Consider the following 21,846-nt stretch of genomic DNA (forward strand, 5'->3'; position numbering starts at 1 on the left):
CAGAGTTTCTAGTAGTAGCCAGGCTGGCCTGAGACTCACTAGGGTGATCTTGACATTCTTTGTTTTTAACTGTATTTATGATTTATTTACTTGTTCTGTGGGGACTGGGCCCATGCCACATGCTCTGTGTGGAGGTCAGAGGGCAACTTGAAACAGTCAAGTCATTCCTTCCTTCCACCACAGGGGTCTCCTCAGGTTTGGAAGACTCTTACCTGCTATCTCACCAACCTTGCAGATTCCCTTCTAAGAGCGGAGAATCTGTGACCAGAGGTGTAATCTTGAAAATAGACTTAAGGTAGCTGGCTACAAGAGACAGGAGAGTGTCTGCGGGCGAGCCTTTGAATGGTTCCCCCTCCATTCCCAGAGAGCTGGGGTCGTGGCATGGTCATCAGGTCCGTTTATGCAGGGCTAGCAACGGAGCTCGGAGCTTCTTGCGTCCAAGATACGCATTCTACCACGTGAGCTGTACCCACAGACCTGAAGCATTCATTTTATGGTCTGGTGTTTGGAGTCGAACCCAGTACCACAGAGTTGCAGTCACGGTCTGAATGATGTTTCAGGACTCCGTGTGAGTGCATGTGTGTGTGTGTGCATGTGTGTGTGTGTGTGTGTGTGTGTGTGTGTGCATGCATGCATGTGTGTGTGTGGGCATGTGCGTGTGTGGGCATGTGTGTGTCTGTTGTGTGTGTATGTGTGTGTGTGCATGCGTGGGGGGGCGTGTATGTGTGTGCATGCGTGTATGTGTGCGCACGTGTGTGTATGTATATGTGTGTGCATGCATGTGTGTGTACATGGGTGTGTACGTGTGTGTGTGCATGCGTGCGTGCATGTGTGTGTATGTGTGTGTGTGTGTGTGTGTGTTATATAGAATTCCAAACTAAGTACATAAGGAAATTGATGTGGCCTGCTAAGAATTCAGAAGAACATTCTGGAATGGAGCTAAAGATCAGAGTGAACTTTGGGCGTGGCGCAGGTCTAAGCAACAGGTTGCTGACTCCCTGCCTATGCAGTCCTGCCCAGAAAAAAGAAAACCCTACATTGTCCTGAAGAGCTTCTCATCACCCCATTCCGTCTTGCCCACCAATGAGCTTGCTCTGCTCTTTGAGACAGGGTCTCATGTAGCTCAGGCTGGCCTTGAACTCTCTGTAGCCGAGGATAGCCTTAAATTCCCGATCATCCCCTCCTCTGCCTCTTAATTGCTGGGAATCACAGACATTTACCAACCACACTCAATTTAGGCAGTGTTGGGGATTGAACCCAGGGCTCCCTGTATTGTAGGCAAGCGCTCTACAACCTGAGCCACATCCCCTGCCTCCCCGGTTCTGTCGTTAGAGAGGATGTACAAGTTCTCCCTCTGTGTGGCAGCAGGAAATGCTCAGACACCCCTGAGCATGCCCTGAGCGCCTTTTTCCCTTCCAGCTTGGTGCACGCCAGGAGGGTGGTCAGAATCTCCCTTCTCATCTGTTTCTGCAGGCGGTCCTTTGATGGGGCAAGGTGCACCCTGGGGCTGATCGTTCCTGGGAGCTGAGAGCTGTCATTGCAGGGTTAAATCTGCAACAGGAGAGAAGCCCTCACAGCAACCTCACAAAGAATGGGAAATGAGGGAGAGGAGACTGGGAGCCTGTTGATTTTTGTTCTCACAGCCCATCTTCTTCTTCAGAGAGAGAGAGGGGGGAAAAAGTTATCTTCCCTCCCCCATCTTCTCTCTGCCTTCCCACAACATACCTTGTACTAAATACATTTTTCAGACCTGACTCTGTACAAACACAATGTTGTTCTGCAAGCATTAAAAGGCAATTTAGTACTCAAAGGATTAAAAGCTCATGTTAAATTGAAGACTACACTTGGCATAAACATTAAAAATTGACAGAACACCCCGCACATTAACAGTACCAGGGCTTCGTAATTAGCATTTAAAAGTAAAACATCATTTCCTTACTGTCTCCTGCTTGCTCATTTATAATGCATTTATTATAATACAGATGTGAGCGGAGGCTTCCCACCATCCTTGGCAACTGAAGAGTATACCTGTACCAAGAAAGACCTGGGTTCATGAATCCAGGTTGAAAATCAAAAGCCAGAAGCAAACCCCTCCCTGGGCCATAAGAGGTCGTCAAGTGGCCCTTTTAGAAGAATGACACCAGGTCCCCCAAAGAAGTCCCCTTCACACCGTCCCCCAACCCCATTTCCCTAACGAATACTTGGAGGAAAATCCACATAAGCTTAGGCTAGGCGTGACTTGATTTTCAAATCAAGTAATAAGTTACCGCGAGGATGTGGGAAATAACTTGTTGGCTCTCTGTCAGATCTCCCCTCTCAACTTTGGTTCGGGGCTGCCGCTCAGCTGGCAGGCCCTTGCACCCCCAAGCGCTGCATACATTGGGTGTGGTCCATGCACACCTGTAATGCCAGCACTCTGGAGGCAGAGAGGCAGGAGGATCCGTAATTCTGGTTCATCCTCAGGTACAGATGGAGTTTCAGCCAGCCTGGGCTCAAATTTTTTTTTCTTTTAATTAATTTATTTTATTGCTAAAACTGGAATCAAGTTTTCCAACTCGAAGTGAAATTCCACTGAACTATAACACAGATGGCTGAATCTGCTAATGAGGACACCTGTTTATGACACCTCTGGGCTCCCGCTTAAATGTGGGGTTCTGTCTGAATCACAGGCACAGTTGTAAGCCTGGAATACAGTGTGGATCTGCTTTCTTCCTGCACAGTTGCCTCTGAACCAGCTACACTGGCTAGGAATGGGGACATACTCAGCTTTTCTGCTCCCCCTTGGCCTGCTGGGCTGTAGCTCCCAATTATCTGTGTGCACTCCAGTTCCTGCAGTAGTCCTTCTAATATGAAGAGTCTCACTGAAAAGGGTCACAGTGGAGCTTGAGACCGTGTATGTGTGTATATGCATAGCATGTGAATTTGTGTGCATGTGTTTATATATACATATACACACATATATACATATACATCAGATATACATATATACATAAAATACAATATATACACATATACATGTGAGCGCGCGCATGCATGTTAGAAGACAGCCTTGGCCTCTATGTTCTTCAGATGTTATCCACCTTGGTTTTCCTTAATTTTTACTCTGTTCATAGAGGCTAGTGTGCGGGTGCACATGCCTGTCCCTGCAGTCCTGTGGAAGTCAGAGGACAACTTTAGGGAGCTGGTTCTGTCCTTCTATCCAGGATTCTACCGTTAGAACTCAGCAAAATGTGGCATGAGTGTGTATGAGAGAGAGAGAGAGAGAGAGAGAGAGAGAGAGAGAGAGAGAGAGAGAGAGAGAGAGAGAGATAGAGTGTGTGGTGTGTGTGTGTGTGTGTCTACTGGGGACCAAACTCAGGTCCTCATACTTGCAAGCGAAGATTGTACTTGTTTAAGACATTTTTCTAAACATTCATTTATTTGGGGGGGGGGAGAAGCACACACACCACCGTGTACAAGTGGAGGTCAAAGGACAACTTGTGGTGGGCTGGACAGATGGCTCAGTAGTTAAGAGTACCTGGCTACTTTTTCAGAGAGCCTGGGTTCAATTCCCAGCACCTACATGGCAAATTATAAGCATCGCCTAGCAGCCGTCCCAGGGAATTGTGTTCCCATGGTACACAGACATACATATACACAGTCAAAACACACGTGGAATAAAATATTCTTTTTAAAAGAACAGCCATCTCGTGGAAGTAATTCCTCTCCTTGCATCCTGTTGGTCCCAGGGATCAAACTCAGGTCATCGGACTTGGCAGCAAGCGCCTGTGTGTGCTGAGCCGTCTCACCTCCCCCAAGCTCTGCACTGGGAACACACTTCCAGCAAGATGGCAGCTGCCGGTCTGTCGACTGGCCAGATTCGGTAGAGCTGCTCATCAGCTCTCAGCTGTGATGCATGGCGCCTTCAGAATGCCGGGTCCCTGGGGGTGAAGCCATAGAGATTAGAAAGATAGCCAAGATGCCTGCCCAGTGAATAGACTCCAGAAATGCCTGAGAACACATTATCTTTCTCAGGCAGGTCCTCCCAGACCTCATTTGTAATGTGTGATGGAGGACGCCTCTCCCTGATGTTATCTAGGGACTGAGAGCAGACCTCCTCAGCTGTCCCCGACTGGCCCTGTGCACCCCAGCTGGGGCACTAGAAGTTTATCAGGTTAGCCAGATGACAGGACAAATATAATTTCTGGGCCACAAGGCCAGTCTGGGTGAACGCATGACACAAGGTTGTTAAAAAAAGTAGGAGGTTGAAAATAGACTCCACTCTGGTCAGATGGTGCCAGGGACTGGCCCAACTAGTGGAATGCCCCAGCGCTGGAGGACTGAGGCAGTGAGGCCCACATACCTGGAGAGGGTCTTGCCAAAGACAGCTTCCTTGAGAAACCAATTTGGCTGCAACTCTGGTAAACCTCTTGCAGCCAAAGGGAGGAGAAAAGAGGGCATTAGTGCAGATACAAGGATATTCAGATGTAAGCTGGCTCCTCGTCGTTCCTTCTCGGCAGTGTAATGATTCTGAAAATTCCAGAAATGTATTCATGCCCCTGCATGACTTTCGAAAATGCTCTCGTCTCACCAAAGCCACGGGCAAAACACGCTTGAATGCTATCAGGAGCCAGGCTTGCTGACTGGGAGGTGAGGACAACTTGGATGAGGTGAGTCAGGCTGCTAGCTAAGCCCAGCAGGGCCTGGAGGGTGGCAACATGTGGTTTGCAGGTTGGTTTATTACCGCGGTGTTTGTATGGGAAGATCCTTGGGTGTGTTTGTGGGAACAGAACCCCGACTTTAATTACATCCCTTCTGGTTATTCAGATTACGTGCTTCCCAGGGATCTCATTTCCCTGGCTTTCACCTGCGCTGTGATGGGCAGAGGGTTCAACAGCAAAACAAAACAAAACAAAAAACACCAGACCTGGGATGTGTTTACACTAAGGATCAGGAATTTAGACCTGGAAGGGATCTAGATATAGCTAGTCCAGCCCTTTCTACTTGTATAGCAGGAACTGAGGTTTGGAGAGATTAAAGTGACCCATCCATGGTCATACAGGTTAGAGTTGAAACTCAAGTATCTGGGGCTGTGTCTCAGATGGTAAAGTGCTTGCCTCGCATGCAGGAAGCTCTGGATTCCACCCGCAGCACTGCATAGACCAACTGTGGCATGCCGTCACGGCTCGAGAAAGGTGGGAACAGGAGGATCATGACTTCAAGGTCATCTTGGGCGATGTGGTAAATTCAGGAATAACTTGGCTTACGGGAAATCCTGTCTCAAAAAGGAAAAAAAAAAAGGTTGGGATGGGCATGGAAGTGTGTGCTGTTAACACCGATACTTAGGAAGCAGAGGCAGGCTGATCTCCGTGAGTTCAAGACAAGCCTGGTCTATATAGAGAGTTTCAGGCCAGCCAGAGATGCACATCGAGACCCCTGCAAAGAGGGCAGTGTATTAGAGAGATGATTTAGTTAGCAGTGAGCTTGCTTTGCAAATTGAAGACCCATGTTCAACCCACAGAACCTATATTTTAAAGATTCAGTGAGTTGAGTGTGTGATAAAACTTTTAGTGGGAGATGCAACACATGTACCTATTTAACCTCAGATAGGGAATCCTGCACAGCGTGCAGCCTGCAGGCAGCTCAGCAGGTTGCATAGTGTCCTTTCCAATTGCCTCATTTGCTCTAAACCTCTGCCTGGCAGCATGGCTGGTTTCTGGTTTCCCCAGGCACGTGCTGTGAACTCACTCTTCTTTGCAGCTTTTCTCTGCTCAAAGTCTTCTTTGCAGCTCAGCTTCCCTTTTTTTCTGAGGACTCTCTACTTTCATTGCTTACTCTGGCAGGGAGGTGTCTAATGAATCTGGTCAACTTCAGGGACTTCCTGAAGCTGTTTTGAGCTGTGTACACTTCTGCTTAAAGGAAGTCTATGAAGGAAACTGTTGACAACAGGTAGCGTGTCTGTGTTGGGAAGCAGAAATAGGTTAACTAACAGTCCTTGCTCTCGCTGCCTAGTCCTTGTAGCTCAATGGGTGAGCTCCAGGTTCAATGAGAGATTCTGCCACAAACAAACAAGGTGGTCAGCACCCAAGGACTTGTATTTGAGATTATCCTTTGGGCACTAGTCAGAGGAACACAAAAGTGCACACACACTCTCACACATGCACCCATGCACAGAAGCATGTATATGTATGTTTATACACCCCCAAACAAACAAACAAAACCACCTCTCAGGTCTTCGAAATCTGTCTCATATGTGAGTCTGTCAACAGAGAATACCTTTTTTTAAAAATGTTAGATTATTTCAATGAAACAGTTTCTCCTTGCACGTCCTCTGAGTGCGGAAGCTGTTATATGAGTAGCCATAATTTCAGTACTTTCTGGTGTTATTCCACGGGTTTTCTTTGGTGCAAGAGCACTACAGATGTTTCAGGCTAGCCCAGGGCAGGAGCAGACACAATTCACAAATCCAAATTCCTATACAATGCAGCTTGTCCAGGCTAACGAGGGATGGGATTTGTTCTAGCAAAGCAGCCAGAAGCAGAGGGCACTGGGATATGTAGGGGCTGGGAATATGGCTCAGTTGATAAAGTGCTTGCCTCACATGCACGAACCTGATGTGGTACACACCTGTAACCCCAACACTGGGAAGGTAGAGGCGAGAGGAAGGAGAGTCCAGGGTCATCCTTGGCTACAGAGTAAGCCTGAGCTACATGAGACCCTGTCTCCATACACAATTGAAAATGAAACATTGATTCCGAATTTTATACTTGTTTTTCACTTTCAGCAGAACAGAGGCACATGCTAAAACAACCAAATAGTTTTAGCCACAGATGTCAGGCAAGGTAATGTCCTACCCAACTCTGTTCAGGGCTTCCTGGGCTCTGTGGACTCTGTTAGTGTCTAAGGACCTTCTCAAGCAAACACTTACTTAATAATGATACTTGAGCATTTTAATATTTGATTTGATTTCTGTTTTGCGGTGTTCTAAGCTGAAACCCGTTTTAATTGCCTTCTCTGCACACAGATTGCCTCGGGTGGAGAAGAAAGGCTTTTTTTTTTCCTTTTTTTCGGAGCTGGGGACCGAACCCATGGCCTTGCGCGCGCTAGGCAAGCGCTCTACCGCTGAGCTAAATCCCCAACCCCGAAGAAAGGCTTTATAAATGAAACGACCATTGGTATCGCTTCCTTTCTTTCTCCTCTGTCTTCATCAAATTAAAGTTTCTTTCCACTTATAAGCCCTGACCCTCGCCGACCCGTGTCCAGAAAACAGCACGTGACAAGCAAAAAGCTTTGAATAAAAGCTAGCTAGTAGGTGTCTCTATGATTACAGATTGAGGCGAACAGACATGGGGTCTGAGTTCTTGATGTCAAATTGATCTCTAGAAGTAGAGGGAAGCACTTGAGAGACTTTGATTTTGGGCTCTACTGCCCCAGGTAGAGAAGGGTATCCTGTAAGATAGAGGTAGAAATGATCCAGCAGAGGCCATGAGTCCTTCCCTTGTGGCCAGTCACAGCTCGGGAAAGTTTGGAAAGAAGGGGGCTGCTTTCATAGCATTCCAGATTCCCAAGGGCACTCACTCAAGGATAAGCAAATAAACCCAAATGTTTGCCCCTCTCTGTCTCTTTACTCCTACCACCTGTTAGAAATTAAGTTATTAAGTTATTAAGCCGACTGTTGCTTAGGTGACTGCCTTACCACTGAACCATGCTGCCAGCCCCTCACTGGGGGATTCCAGGCAGGGGCTCTACCACTGAGCCACGCCCCCAGGCCCTCACTGGGGGATTCTAGGTAGGGGCTCTACCACTGAGCCATGCCCCCAGGCCCTCACTGGGGGATTCTAGGCAGGGGCTCTACCACTGAGCCACACCCCCAGCCCCTCACTGGGGGATTCTAGGCAGGGGCTCTACCACTGAGCCACGCCCCCACCCTCTCACTGGAGGATTCTAGGCAGGGGCTCTCCCACTGAGCCACGCCCACAGCCCCTCACTGGAGGATTCTAGGCAGGGGCTCTACCACTGAGCCACACCCCCAGCCCTTCACTGGGGGATTCTAGGCAGGGGCTCTACCATTGAGCCACGCCCCCAGCCCCTCACTGGAGGATTCTAGGCAGGAGGTCTGTTGTCCATCAGCTAGGGAGAGATTTGAAAACTAGTCCATTTACCCGTACCCTCTTTTCTCACTTTCCAAGGAGTGAGGAGATAAACACCACAAACTTTTTTGGTTTTTGCTTGCACATCTACCTCTCTGTGGCATGCATGTGGGTATATGACTGTTGTCTTTGGGTTTTACTGCTGTGAACAGACACCATGACCGAGGCAACTCTTACAAGGACAACATTCAATTGGGACTGGCTTACAGGTTCAGAGGTTCAGTCCATCATCATCATCAAGGCAGGAACATGGCAGCGTCCAGGCAGGCATGGTGCAGGCAGAGCTGAGAGTTCTACATCTTCATCTGAAGGCCTCTAGACAAGACTGATCTCCAGGCAGCTAGGGTGAAGTTCTTAAAACCCATGCCCACAGTGGCACACCTACTCCAACAAGGCCACACCTATTTCAACAAGGCCACACCTACTCCAACAAGGCCACACCCACTGCAACAAGGCCACACCTATTTCAACAAGGCCACACCCACTCCAACAAGGCCACACCCACTCCAACAAGGCCACACCTACTTCTACAAGGCCATACCTCTTAATAGTGCTACTCCCTGGACCAAGCATATACAACCATCACATTTCCCTCATGTGGCTGTATTTGCGTGTATGGATGGGGTGCTGATGCCTCATGCATGTGTTTCTGAATGCACTTGGAGGTTCAAAGTTGACAGCAGGTGTCTTCCTTGATCACTCCCTACTTTATTTAGTGAGGAAGAGTCTCCCGATGAATCAATTCACCAAGCCTCAGTCGACCTAGGCAGCTCACTCAGGGGAGTCCCCTAGGTATGCCCATTGAATGCCAGGTTTGTAGATAACTGCTACCATACCTGCCTGGCATTACATGGGTGCTGGGGATCAGAACTCCTGTACGTAACGGTGCTTTACTAATAAACCAATTTCCCAGCCCCAAGTGTCAGGGACTCGACAGAAAAAAGTAGAATATGGTTTTTCTTTTTTTTGACTCATGTATTTATATGTGTGCATCCTGTATGTATATTCATGCATACATGTGTACAGGTGCATATGCATGTGTGTGCACATGAAAATGGAGGCTAGACGTCAACCTCGGGAACCATTTTTGAGATTGGGTCTTTCACTCACCAAGGAGTAGGCTAGGCTGGCTGGCCAGTGAACCCCAGGCCCATGTTCCTCACTGCACCTGACTCATTTTGTCAGCCAGTGATTCTGGGGATAGAACTCAGGTTCTCATCCTCACAAGGACAGAGCACAGTTTTTAAAATCAGGATGACGACCCTCCCATGCTAACATATAGCACCTTGCTGGAACATTTGTGAATGGCTATGTAATCAAGATAGCATTACAAGGGCAGATTGAAGATCTGAAACTGGGGTGCACCACTCCAGAGCATGTGCTCTCTCCACTGGACCCCATAATTAGGCACCCCAGATACCTATCCCACAGGCCCTGGACTGGGCAGTTTGCCCACCGCTCTGAAAGAGCAGAGGAGGGGCATCCTCAAGAAGAAATGTTCAGACATCAGTTAGAATAGGTATCCTAGCCTCTTGTCTCGCCTCCATATTCACAAGCGATCATTTCTTTCTCTCCCTCTCTTTCATTCTTGCTAGGGATGGTGACTGACAGATTAATATATGTCTAACTACATGTCTCAGAAATCAAAAGGAAGGTGCTGTCAGAATCACTTGTCAGAACATGAGATTAGGCACTTGTCATTTGCAGAGGATTGCGGGTCTTTCAGAGATAAGGTTTCATTTAATGAGGGTAAAAAGCCTCCTTTCAAAAAAAAAAAGAAGTAGGAAAAAAGGAAGAAGAAGAAGAGTGAGTGAGGGCAGGGAAGGGAAAGGGATGAGGATTCTCTCTGGCAGTATCAGCCAAGTGTTTTCTCACCAGGCTTAAATCCCAGAGTACCTGGCAGCCACCAATAATGGCCGCCTGTCCTCCCCTACCTTCTTCATATAGAGCGACTTCAAAAACAGCTTTCTTTGGCAGCCATAGAGTGTTCTCCTGAGGGAAGAGGGAGCTAGGCTTGTACTCTGGGTTTCAAAGCAGGCTCAAGGAAGCTCAGGCACACCAGGTAGTGGCACTTCTTGGTGCCCAGGAAGGGACACCCCTCTGCAGGTTTCAGCGAGGTCTGAGGACTTTCGTGACCTTTGAGAGGGTGACTAATGAGAGGCAGCGTCTGACCCTGCTGCAGCCCTTTGTGTTTTGCTGTGGGAAGTATTTATTAAGTTTGTTGGCATGTGTCGATTTCCTTAACTGTGACACGCTAAAGTACTCCTTAGACTTACAGTGTGTCGCACGCACCAACCAAGATTCTAATGGAGGTTTTGACCAAGGAGTCAGGTGTGTCCTTCCACTATGTGGGATCCGGGATCCAGGGATAAAAATCAGGTCTAGCACAACTTCTGGGAGTCAGTTGGTTCTCTCCTTCCATGGTAGGTATTCCAGGGACCAAACTCAGGTAGGCAGGAGGGATGGCAAGTACCTTAACCTTCTAGGCCATTCCTCTTACCCTGCCCATCCCCCCTACACATACACACCTTGTCTGAGACTAGATTGCTTGCTGACCTGGAGCACACTTACTTGGCTGGACTGACACCGTCCAGCAAACACAGGCATCCTCTTGTCTCCACCTCCCTGGTACCAGAATTACAAATCTGCACCTCCACATCCGGCTTTTTATGTGGGACCTCTGAACTCAGGTCCTGCATGGCAAAGCACTTTACTGTCTCACAGTATTAAAAACAAACAAACAAATAGACAAAAAAAAAAAACCATTTAATGTCACCGAGTGTCCAGTGTTGTGCTTCTCTTATTGTACCTCAAGTGTGATCCATGCAATAAAAATATCTCAGATTCACCTGTTACCACCTCTGCAGAGATCAGCGTTATTGTGGAGAATGCTCAGGGCAGAACAGAAGGGCCTGTTGCGTAGCAAATGTCTACTCCAGCTTTCTATTCCAGGCTTGGTACTATAGATAGGACAGATCCCTTCAGGATGGGCATGTAGCTCAATTGGCAGGGTGCTTGCCCTGTGTGGGAATAGGTTCAATTCCCAGCACTGTGTAAATCAGGTGTCCTGTCTTAATGCCAGTCACCCCAGTACTTCGTAGGTGGTGGCAGGAAGAGCAGGAATCCAAAGTCATCCTCAGCTACATAGTGAGTTATGGTCCAGCCTGGGCTATCTCAGACCCTGTGTCAACAAAACATTTCAATGCTACTGTAATGAAGAGAGTTAACAGGATATATAAGGAAAGGGACCAGAAGCTAAGAACTTTCCAGGCTGACAAATGGGAGCTGACAAGCCAAGAGAGAAGAGAAGAGGTAGAATTTGAGACATGTGGTACTTCTTAAGGCTTCATAGAGCAGGCCCATGAGGCTAGTTTAAAGCCGTGGCTTTTGCCCTGGATCCCAGTCTTACTCCTGTGACCCAAATTTCCATTACCAAAGTCTAAGGATTTCAGTGCCGATACCGTAGGCTAGCATCTGGAAGCCGCTTCACTGGTTGGTCATCTGTGCTATGAGGCCAAGCGGGGCTGTATAATCAGGCCTTTGCAAGCCAGATTTTCAAATCGTAATAATAGATCCTAGGAAGCAAGACTCTTCTTCTCTTCAAGTCCAGTTCAGGCTCTTTGTCATTTGATTTTATTGTTAAGGAGTTCAATGGGGCCCAATCGCTTCTGAGAATCGCCTGCACTTTTCCTTAGGTAGCGATGTTTTCATTAAGGGATTGGTGGCAGCAGAGACTGGAGAGATGACTCTGCAGTTAAGAGCAGTTGTTGGCCTCTTAGAGACTGTGGTTCCTACATAGGGACACAAGTCCTGAACTCTATCTAGTTCCAGAGGACCCAACACCTCTTCCAGCCTTGGGAACTACACACACACACACACACACACACACACACACACACACACACACACACACGTGGTGCATGCCTTTAATCCCAGCACTTAGGAGGCAGAAGCAGATGGATCCCTGTGAGTTTAGTGCTAGCCTGGTCTACAGAGGGAGTTCCCGGACAACAAAGGCTACACCGAGAAACCCTATCTTGAAAATCACCTCCCCAAGCCCCGCCCCTGAAATCTAACTGTAGCATGTGCGCTTTCTATCTGAAGTGCGTACGTCTCTGTTGGTTTCCAGCTTAAAGAGAATGTGGTGACACATGCCACCCTTTTGGTTTTTGTTTGTAAAACACGAAGCTGACAAATGTGTGTAACGGGGCCCCTGGTCCTGTCCAACAGCTGCAGGGGCTCCCTGATCCCTTGAGTGTTTTGATGAAGAAGTGCGGTTGTACTCACCATTTGGAAGGCTTGGACATAAGCCACCAAACTTTGAACGCCTCCTTGGTTTACCAGGAAGCTCCGGGAGAGTGGTACAGAGGGGAGGGGTAGGAAAGGTTAACCCAGTAGGATGCTTGTGTGGATACCATGAAAATACAAAGAGGGAAATGTGATTTCCTTCCTCTTGTGTATGTGATATTTGGTTTGTTCTGTTCGGTTAGGTTCGGTTCGGTTTGGTTTGGTTTGGTTTGGTTTCGTTCGTTTACGTTGTTTTGATGAGGAATCACTCACTCTGAAGCTCTGGCTGACCTGGAATTCACTAGATAGACCAGGCTGGTCTCAAACTCACAGAGATTCACTTCTCTCTGCCTCCCGAGTGCTGGGATTAGGACTATGTGCCACCATCCCAGCCAGATTCCATCTATAAAACGAGCATTAGATTGGAGGGAATCACAAGAAAGCCAGAAGCGGTGGTACCTTTCTTTCCCCCCAGCAGTTAAGAGGCTGAGGGATCAGGGATTGAAGACTAGCATGGGTTAGTCAGTCTCAACTACACCGTGAGATCCTGTATCAAAAAGAGATAGAAAAAGAAAAGTCAGAGAAATGTCCAGCGAGCATTTCTTGGTAAGTCTGAGCTGAGGTTTATTCCCTGGAACCTGCTTAGTGAAAGGAGAGAGCTGTGCTCTCACCTCCATGTAAATGCTGTGGTACATCCAGCTACACACACACACACATACACACACACACACCCTCATTTTATCTTATAGAGTCTCAAGTTGCATAGCCTAGCCAGGAACTGACTCTGTAGCCAGGCTACCTTGATCTTCTGAACTTCCTGCCTCTACTTCCCAGGTGCTGGAATGACAGCAGTCCCCACTCCTGTCATTCCTGAAACACACTAGAGTCGCCCACTAATGAGACGAAGCCAGGGTAGGCCTGATCCCTGCGTAGGCAAGTTATGTGCAGGCATTTTGCTGGCCTTGTACTGGACCCTCACACTCAGCCAGTCATCTCGCAAATGCGTGTTGTCAGCTGTAAGTGAGCTCTGGTAACCCAGAAGAAATCCATCACCACTGGTCCTAATGAAAAACAACGGCAGAGCACACAGCCTCGCAGAGCGTGCTGCCTGCTACTTGATCTTCGTATAAGACGGACAACATCGTAAATTAAAACAAAAGCTACCAGCCGACAACAGCTTTGTTTTCAAACCAACCCCTTCTTCTCGTAGAACGCTCGTTGCCAAATAATAAATAGCGTTCTTTACCAGCCGCCCCAAGTAAAACCGCGTTCGTTATAGGCAAGTGGCTATTTGAAAGCCTGGCTACAAGTTCCCTGTTTGACTAACACTTGTAATTAAATCCATCAACTCGAAGATTCTTGTGTAAATACCAGATGCTCGCTGGGGTGGCTTTTTTTTTTTTTTAATTCTAAAGAATGTGAAAAGTTGTATATTAACAGTAGAAGCTAAGCATGGCAAGGCAGTGCATGCCTTCAACCCAGTACTCAGGAAGCCACAACACACTGGGTTCGAGGCTAGCCTGGACTAGAGGAGATGCTTCGGAAAGGGAGATGGGAGAGGGAAGCTGAGAAAGAGTATGGAAGGGGGAGGGAGGGGGAAGGGAGGGACACACACACAGAGGGATGGATGAACAGACAGACAGACTGACTGACAGACAGAGATAGAGCAAGACAGGGAAGGGAAGGGAGGGAGACGTAGGGAGAGAGGGAGGAAGAATACTGAGGCCAGAATGGAGCTCAGTTACCTGAGAACCTGACTAGCACATACCAATCCCCGAGTTCCGTCTCCCGCATTACATAAATCAGACACAGTGGTGCACAAGTGTGATCCCAACTCGGGAAGATGGATGCAGGAGGATTAGAAATTCAAGACCATCCTCAGCTCTAAAGGGTGTTCAAGGCACCTTGACCTACAGGGGGAGCCTACTCTTCAAAAAATGACAACAATGAGAATGATTTTTTTTTCTCTTTAATTTTTTTTTTTTTAACAGAGTCCTGACTCTCCACACTGGTTCCTTGTGAATTTTTGATAATCTTCCCGTTGGGTCAGCCCTCCCCAGTCACACAGCCTAGGTCTCTCCATCTCTTGCCCGAGTGGTTGATGTTAAGTTAACATCAGTGCCTAGTTCAGCAGCAGATGGCCAGGACTGCAGCACAGTGGTTGGAAGCATCCAGGAAGCCTCAGGGAAGCTCCTGACTAGGAGAAGAGAGGGCTGGCCCCTCGCTCCCCGAGGGGCTGCAGCCTGCTTTTCATGTGCTGTTGAGGCGGCCCCTGCCAGCTGTCACTTGGATTTATTCAGTAGATCATATGGGGAGGCAGAGAAGGAGGTTTGAGGAGGTGCTGGGTAAATCCATCTTCCCTCCTGGGGGTGAGAAAAATCTTCCAGCTTTTACTCCTCAAGGGGCTCGGGGAAGGGTGCCATCTCTGTTCTGGAGTTTGTTCCTGACCTGTGGGGTGGGAGGTGGGGTAACTTTTTACAGTCTTACCTTACGTGTGTGGGTGTAGTAGCTCTATGTCAGGTGACAACTTGCAGGAGTGTGTTCTCTCCTCGCACCATGCACATGTCTGGGAAGCCAACTGGGGCCCTCAGCCTTAGCCATGAGTGCCTACTGGCTGAGCCATCTCTGCCTCGGAAGGTTAACTGATCCCCAAAGTGATGGCTTCAGCCACGGTCCAAACAACCCTGCCTCCTTTGTGCCTACAGAAGGTCAGTGGCATTGTTAGATCTGGGCTGACCTAAGCGAAAGACTGGTACCGTGACTTGGTAGCATATTTTAGGCATCTGTAATGCAAAGCCTCTGCTCCCCAGCACCGTGCTGGCAGATTCAACTTGTATATCTGGATTTACCTTAAAGCATACAGCACCCCTGAAAACAGTCACCAAGAATTCTCTCTGAATGGGGTAACCTCCAACCTTCTTGGCTGTTAAGCTGTCCCTGACTCTAGTGCTCGTTCCCCAATTAATCTTGTAGAGTGGGTTGCCCTGTGGATATCCCCTCTGCTCCTTTGGAAAGTCTGATGTAGCACAGGCTAGCCTAGAGTTTACTGCAAGGGTGTCCCTGAGCACCTGATCTCCCTACCTCTCCTTCTCCAGAGTTGGGATTACAGATTTTTGTCAACCGTGCCTGGTGACAAGATTAAGGCAATTATGGTGGAACTGGAAGAGGGTAGTTTACATAGCTCGCGCACGCGCGTACACACACACACACACACACACACACACACACACACACACGTAAGAAGGCCAGAAGAGACTGAGAGAGTGTGTTAGGTCTCTGGAGCTGGACTTACAGGCAATTGTAGCCATCCATCATGGCAACCCTGTGGAGATATATATATATACATATATATATATATTATATATATGAATTTTTTTGAGACAGAGTCACATGGGAGCTTAGATTTGCTAGGAATTCACTATGTAGGGGAGCATGACCTTGAACATGTGACCTTCCTTGCCTCTACCTACTGAAGATTACCATTGCAGGCCTGCGCCAACACTCCTGGTTTATGCTATGCTGGCGTGGAACGCGCACTTTATGCATGCAAGGCAGGTGTCCTACCAAGTGAGCCGCACCCCCAGACTCTCAAGGTTCGTTAGACCCTGCAGTAAAGCATGAGAGGCTGGAGACATGGCCTGTGTCACCTCAGCTACTTTCGGTTTCTATTTGGGAAACAAAAAATCACAGCAGAGCTGTCAGATGGCAGCTGTACATTTGGCGGCGATGAGAATCCCAGATTTTATGCTAATTTGGTTTCAGGTTCCTTTGAACCCACAGTTTTATGGGGCCATGCTTAAAACTGCAATCTGTTTCGGATAAAAGAAGGGATTACTGAAGACTTTTTAGTTTTTGCAAACACCCCTAGTCTCCAAAAGAAAGGGAGGGGGCAGATTTATTCTTTCATTAATATTGACATGTTACATTTCCTTGACTTTATTACCAGGAAAACTGTCTTATTAGACTGAGGGTGTTTTTTTTTTTTTTCCCTTCTTTCTGTTAACTCTCACTTCTGTTGCATCTTTCACAAGACCAGAAGGTCCTCACCCTTGCAGGCAGGATGCATAGTCCATGTCCAGGTATGGGTCTCTTCCCTGTATCTTCATCTTTTATCCTCTCTCTCCATGTTAGGACCGAGAATCTTGTTCAGTGCTACAACATCTACCTAGAATGCCCCAGTGAGGGGCTGGGGGCGTGGCTCAGTGGGAGAGCACCTGCCTAGAATCCCCCAGTGAGGGGCTGGGGGCGTGGCTCAGTGGGAGAGCACCTGCCTAGAATCCCCCAGTGAGGGGCTGGGGGCGTGGCTCGGTGGTAGAGCACCTGCCTAGAATCCCCCAATGAGGGGCTGGGGGCGTGGCTCAGTGGTAGAGCCCCTGCCTAGAATCCCCCAGTGAGGGGCTGGGGGCGTGGCTCAGTGGGAGAGCACCTGCCTAGAATGCCCCAGTGAGGGGCTGGGGGCGTGGCTCAGTGGTAGAGCCCCTGCCTAGAATCCCCCAGTGAGGGGCTGGGGGCGTGGCTCAGTGGGAGAGCACCTGCCTAGAATCCCCCAGTGAGGGGCTGGGGGCGTGGCTCAGTGGTAGAGCCCCTGCCTAGAATCCCCCAGTGAGGGGCCGGGGGCGTGGCTCAGTGGTAGAGCCCCTGCCTAGAATCCCCCAGTGAGGGGCTGGGGGCGTGGCTCAGTGGTAGAGCCCCTGCCTAGAATCCCCCAGGGAGGGGCTGGGGACAAGAATATCAATACCTTTCCCTTCTCTGGACTGGCATATACCCAGGTTGCTACTTCACTTGCTGATTGCTTTGGAACAAGACACACATGTAATAGCTTAAAACACAATATGTGTTTTATTTGCATACAATGTTGCAGTTTAGAGCAGGCTGTGAAAACAAAGCTCTTCTGTGCCTTTCCTAACTTTGGGGGAGGCAAATTGGGTCAGAGATGGAGAAACCATGCCCAGCTTCTAAGATAACTAGCAAGGGTCTGTGGATGCAGCCCTGTTCCTAAAGTACTTGCCATATAAGCATGAGAAACACACACACACACACACACACACACACACACACGAGAAGAGAGAGAGAGAGAGAGAGAGAGAGAGAGAGAGAGAGAGAGAGAGAGGAAGAGAGAAAGAAAATGTGTCCTTGAGAGCAGCAGCAGAAATTTGTACCACCAACATCTGCAAATGGTAGTTACACAGGGTCATAGAGGAGATGGCAGGTCCCCAGAGTCACACCCAGGCTTGCCTGACCTTATCATACCACTTGACTGTTTGCAAAGGATACATTTCTGGGGCAGGAGAGATAGCTCAGTGGATAAAGACTCTTGCTGCCAAACCTGCTTACCAGAGTTCAATTCCCAGGACTCATTGTAGGAGAGAATGAACTCTTTCAAGTTGTCCCTATTCCCTCCCTGCATCTCTCACCCCCCTCTACTAAATATGATTTAACCTTGTTTTTAAAGAATATGTGTCTGACCCATAATGCCAGAGATGGGAGATACATAGAAGAATGTTCAAGAGTCCCTCACTACATCCTGATACCACAGAAGAAGATAAAAGCTAAAGTCAGAAGTGAGAAGCCAGAAACAGGAGTGCTTTTAGGAAATCTACATTAAGGAAAATTTGTAACCTTTTAACTCCCCTCCCCACCCCTTCCCATCCCCCTCCTGTTTCTCCAGAAACTATTATGATTCACCAAAACAGTGGAAGCCAGTACACTGTCCTTTCCTGACTAGGACTTCTGTAAGTGTTCAGTCGTGAAACCTCAGACAAAAGCTTCATTGAGTCACACTGCTAGAAGAGATGAATTCTGAGGACCCTAGGGATTATTAATACTCCTAGGTAACTCATCTCTAAGGGCAGCTACTCAGGCTTTTGAGTGGAGGTGGTAGGGAGGATGGACCAATGTTCAGTCAGCCACCATTTCTCAGGATGTCAATCATCCTCTGAGCTGTAAAACCCAACTAGGTGAATGTTCTCTTTTGTTTTCCATGGCTGTGATAAAATACTCTGACCAGAAGCAACTTCCAGGAGGACAGGGTTTGTTTTAGCTTACCCTTCCAGGTCATAATCAATCATTGCGGGGAAGTCGGGGTTGTAACTCCAGGCAGGAACCACGGAGGACTGCTGCTTTCTGGCTGGCTTGCTTTTAAGGTGACTCAGAGGAGATTATCCAATCCCAGGGCCAGCTGCCTCAAGACAGCGCATCCCTCAGGGCTGTACCCATGGACATCAGTTAATAATCAAGACAATTCCCTATAGACACACCCATAGTTCATCAGGGCAACTCCTCTCTCAGATGATTGTAGACTATTGTGTCAAGCTGACAATGAAAACTTAACAAGGTAAATAAGCCTCAGATATCCTCACAGTGCTCCTTGGGCTGAGACATGTTTACCATGACCTCTCAGATCTGGAAGCTTCTCGATATTATAGGCATCCGAGTGAATTTTGAGGTAGGTTGTGTGCACACCTATAATCCCAGCACTCAGGAGAGAGAAGCAGGGGGCTCTTGAAGGAAGGCCAGCCTGGGCTATGTAGAGAGACTTAAATAGAGTCTTAATAGTGTCTTAAATAGAACCTTGTAATCCCAACACTCAGAAGCCAGGGCAGGAGGATGAGGAGCTGAAGGACATTCTGACTCTTATGGACAGTTGGAGTCCACCTTGGATAAATAAATACAAGGTATTTCTCTTGGCATTTGTGTATCTGCGCGTGGACCTGTGCATGTAAGTGCGGGTACCCGTAGAGATCAGAAGAGGGCATACCATCCCGTGGAGCTGAGACCACTCCTGTCCTCTCTTAACTGCTGAGCCATCTCTCGTATCTGCACCTTCATCTCTGCTACGATCCCTCGGGTTTATTTTGGTACTTCTGGGTTTGGGATTAAGAAACTGAGATCATCTCCGGGATGTATGATAGAACAGAAATGCACACAGAAGGTACTGGTCACACTTTGAAAGCCACTCTGTCATCTCTGCTCCTCGCCAAGGCCTTCTTCATACCTTCCCGTTGTCATTTTCCTTGTCTGGAACTAGGAGAACATCCCAGTTTGTATATGTCCCCCCCCCCCAACAGTGATTGAAGTGTTAACATCATGGTAAACACTTTTGAGAAACACACTACTACATACATGTGTGAATGTCAGTGTCTTTAGTAGAGGCTCAGTCTTGGGACCAGTAGAGGACAGCATCTTGTGTAGCGTGTTGCTTGTCCTACCTTCTTTTCGTGCCTGCAATCCCTCTGTGAGAGGCTGGGGATGGCTCCCTGGTAGAAAACCTGCCGGTTTGAGAGGCTGGGCATGTGGCTTTGTGGTAGAGCTCTGGCCTGACATGTATATGCAAGACCGAGGGTTTCATTCCTAGCAACACATAAGACGAAAGGGAATCAGATGAGGTACCGGTCGACAGCTGGGTGATGTGAGTTTCGATGAAATTTATTTTCAGTTTCACTGCCTTTCTTCTGTGGTGTCAGCCTCTGAATGTTAATATTTTAACGTAGATTTGGTGGTTAAGTAAGATATATTTTACATCCTTTCTTCTACCCCCCCCCCCCCCCGCTTCAGTAGTTTATAGTCAGCTCCGAAGTTTGAAAGTAAAATTCTTTTCCTTGACTTCCACACTTGGAAAATATTTATTCCATCCCTGCATCTCAATAGGACGCGCCATAAACTAACACCGTCCCGTTTCTTTACCTCCCTCTTGTTTCAGCCGTGATCGATGGCAGGGGCAGAGGCGTACAGTGGTGGAGGGGTTTTACTTTACAGCAGCAAGGATCAGAGCCACGCAGCCTCCTTTCTGCCTGACAAGTGGTGATGCTTTCATTTCAAAAATTCACCCCTTCAGAAGGGATAGAGGCTGCGGAGGCAGAAGGACTGGGGGGGGGGGGGGGGTCAGCCGAAGCTGACACAAGGAAGGCGCTCTGATCTGGGGTTTTAAATTTACTCACCTACACAGCAATGTCCCCGGGACCCAGGAAGAGTAGCTGTCTCCTGGGCTGAAGAAAGTGAAAGGAAGAAACCAGCAGGCACAAAGGGTAGCCTGTGGCAAGAGAGGGGTTTGCAACTCCTTTCTGGCAGCCAGTCCCTTCTTTGCTGCCATTCTATACACAGGGGCTCTTGTTTGACCACCATAAAAAGCAGGTCCTAGCTGGGCAGTGGTGGCACATGCCTTTCATCCCAGCACTGGGGAGGCAGAGGCAGGTGGATCTCTGAGTTCGAGGCCAGCCTCATCTACTGAGTGAGTTTCAGGACAATCAGGGCTACGCAGAGAAACCCTGTCTCAAAGAAAGAGTGGGGGGAAGGGAGGGAGAGGGGAGAAAGAAAGAAAGAAAGAAAGAAAGGAAGGAAGGAAGGAAGGAAGGAAGGAAGGAAGAAAAAAGCTGGTCTTGGGCTGGGGATTTGCCTTAATTGGTACAGCGCTTGCCACCACGCATGGATCCCCAGTGCCACATAAACTAGGTTTAGGAGCAAGCCTGTAATCCCGGCCCTTGAGAGGTAGTGGGCGATCGACTTCAGTTTACGGGTATCTTCAGCTACATAGTGAGTTCGAGGTCAACCTGGGATACATGAGCCCCTGCCTCCCCAACATATAAAAAAGATTAAGAAAAGCCAGACTAAGTGGCATCTACCAAAAGCTAGCTGGAGAAGGAACTTCCACATGTTATTACTTCAGTGTTCTTTTCAAACTGCTTAAGTGATTTAAAATTAAAGACTTGAATAGATTTTTGTAAAGGCTTCCTCTTCCTTTAACAAAATCAGGGACCTCCCAGTATTCCTCTGTTGGGGCCGTGCTTCAAGCTCATTATCTTCCCAAGGCTAAATACAAGTAGATGAATGGAGCCTTCTCAATGCAAAGCATTCACCCCAAGGCAGGAATTTTAAAGAAATATTTTCTATAAATATGGCCAAGTTAAGTCTGGTAGCTTGTGATACCCACTGAATACCATCTTGAATTTCAAATTGTCAGTCATTAAGCCTTTAGAGCAGCGGTTCTCGCCCTTCCTCACGCTGTGACCTTTAGTACAGTTCCTTACGTTGTGGTGACCCCCAGCCATAACATTATTTTCATTGCTGCTTCATGACTGTAATTTTGCTACTGTTATGAATCGTAATGTAAATATCGGTGTTTTCCCATGGTCTTTGGCGAGCCCTGTGAGAGGGTCCTTCCACCCACAAGGGTGTCAACAACCCACTGATTGAGAATAGCTGCTCTAGATGGATTCAGAATTACTGTTTCTTCCAGTTTCTTTTGTTGTTTCGACAAAGGGTCTCATTGTATAGTCCAGGCTGGCCTCAAAATCATAATCCTTCTGCCTCAGCTCTCTGAGTTAAAAAAAAAATGACTTTAATACATAGTAAAGAAGATAGCTTTCCCTTTTGCTTGGAAATTTTGACTAAAAAAAAGACTGAAATCTTTGACTTTTTTGAAAAACTTTTTGAC

The 21,846-nt window shown here is 47.9% G+C and overlaps 1 protein-coding gene across 15 annotated transcripts in view; it reads left to right on the plus strand.

Moving 5' to 3' along the window:
* The window catches only part of Auts2 (activator of transcription and developmental regulator AUTS2), a 1,090,556-nt gene that overhangs the window by 967,279 nt on the left and 101,431 nt on the right, over positions 1-21,846 (plus strand). For 4 of the 15 annotated variants that reach the window (XM_087578361.1, XM_087578365.1, XM_087578363.1 and 1 more), the window contains exon 1: positions 4,269-4,649. The gene's annotated coding sequence lies outside the window, so the exon portion shown is untranslated. 15 annotated transcript variants of the gene reach the window in all.

Source organism: Rattus norvegicus, chromosome 12 (genome assembly GCF_021556685.1).
Source record: "Rattus norvegicus strain SHRSP/BbbUtx chromosome 12, alternate assembly SHRSP_T2T, whole genome shotgun sequence".
In the NCBI taxonomy this organism is placed as follows: domain Eukaryota; kingdom Metazoa; phylum Chordata; class Mammalia; order Rodentia; family Muridae; genus Rattus; species Rattus norvegicus.